This window comes from Cydia strobilella, chromosome 19, assembly GCF_947568885.1.
Source record: "Cydia strobilella chromosome 19, ilCydStro3.1, whole genome shotgun sequence".
Lineage (NCBI taxonomy): Eukaryota > Metazoa > Arthropoda > Insecta > Lepidoptera > Tortricidae > Cydia > Cydia strobilella.
In genome coordinates, this window is record NC_086059.1 from 5,929,715 (window position 1) to 5,931,405 (window position 1,691).

The 1,691-nt window shown below is 40.3% G+C and overlaps 1 protein-coding gene across 1 annotated transcript in view; it reads left to right on the forward strand.

The window, feature by feature from the left end:
• The window catches only part of LOC134750274 (protein NipSnap), a 111,889-nt gene that overhangs the window by 12,326 nt on the left and 97,872 nt on the right, over window positions 1–1,691 (forward strand). The gene's annotated exons all lie outside the window — the stretch shown is intronic.

Consider the following 1,691-nt stretch of genomic DNA (forward strand, 5'->3'; position numbering starts at 1 on the left):
ACCTCCGACAGTAAAATGCCGATAAAAATGAAAGGCCTCGTGTACAAGACCATCATAAGGCCGGTCCTCACTTATGCCAGCGAAATATGGCCAGTGAGATAGACAGAGATAGTGACCCAGCGACATGTCTAACCCATCCATGTGGCAGAAATGAAGATGCTGAGGTGGATGTCAGGCGTCTCCAGGATTGATAGGGTTCGAAACGAACACATCCGTGGTAGCCTCGGAGTGAGAGTCATCGCCGATAAGCTCCAAGAAAGTCGGCTGAGGTGGTTTGGGCATGTATGTCAAAAGAAGGCCGCTTGAATACGTAGACAACAGAGACCTTAGCTTTGCCTTACCAGGCCCAAACAGGAGGGGCATACCAAGGCAGCGGTGACGTAATGTCATTGCCAAAGATTTAAACACCTGTTGGTTAGCGGAAATCGATGTCCAGGATAGAGCGAAGTGGAAGGAAAAAAGTAGGAAAGCGAACCCCGTCTAAAATACTAAATTCAAAGAAAATTCTACTATTATCTAAAACTTCAGTAAGCGCACATAGTAAATTGGAACATAGTGATCATTTGTACCCCAATTTTAGTGCCGGATAACTGGGTAGTGCCGGATTAACCAAACTTCACTGTATTTTTGAATAACTGCACATGAAAATTGCTTCTAAAAATGCGTAATGTTTAATGTTATTTTTGAACGAACTGGTTTGTTATATTTAATCTTCATTGCACAAAAGAAAATACAAACGTACAAAAGGCGGACTTAATGCTACAGGGCATTCTCTACCAGTCAACCTTCGGGCAAATCAGATAACTTGTAGGCAGTGCCACACCATGTGCAATGCCCTTCAATTTAATAGTCAAGACCCTATGTCAGTTCGGACCGGGGCCCGGGGAAGTTTGAAATTATTTCAGTTGACCATGTGATTCAATAGCGATTTTATTCTGAAGTTGGAAGATTCAGACTATTACAACAGGTACTTAGGCTAACATAAACCTTTAAACAAAATGGTCAAAATATTGCCAGATTAAACTAGTAAGGGGCGGTTGCACCCATATAAATATGGTTGCACCAAACTGTTTGTCATAGTAAACCGCCGCGGCGCGCCGGGTGACGTTGATCAGTCTGTCAAGTGCGGATGGTGCAACTGGCACTAAGTCACCGAGATAAATAGAAACGTAAAATGGTCTCTCTTTTTAACCGCCTTAAAAAAAGGAGGTTCTCAGTTTGACCTGTATGTTTGTCTGCGATTATCTCGCGATTGGCTGAACAGATTTTGATGCGGTTTTCGGAAGTTTTTGTTTCACTTAATTAGGTACAGAATGTGATGCGACGCAACCAAAAATTTTATGTTACTTTAGAAAACAACAATCACTTTTCTTCTAGTAGAATCAACAATGCTCGTGATTTTGAGGAGGAATAATCTAAAATTTCTTCTTAGGATTCTTATCCTAAGAACACATGACCTGTATTTTTTTTGTAAAAGTAAAAAGCAAATTTGCGATAGACCCGATTGTAAATGTGATTTAATATGTAATTTTAGATGTTGTGATAAATATTTCAGTGCTCAGCTTATTTCCAATAACTGACACCCTGAAGGTATCTATTAAAATAGTGCCGAACACGGGCGGTCACTAAGCTTACGTTAGATTAGAAATACTTTATGGACGTGGTAAGTATATCAAAAATAAGTATCGCAA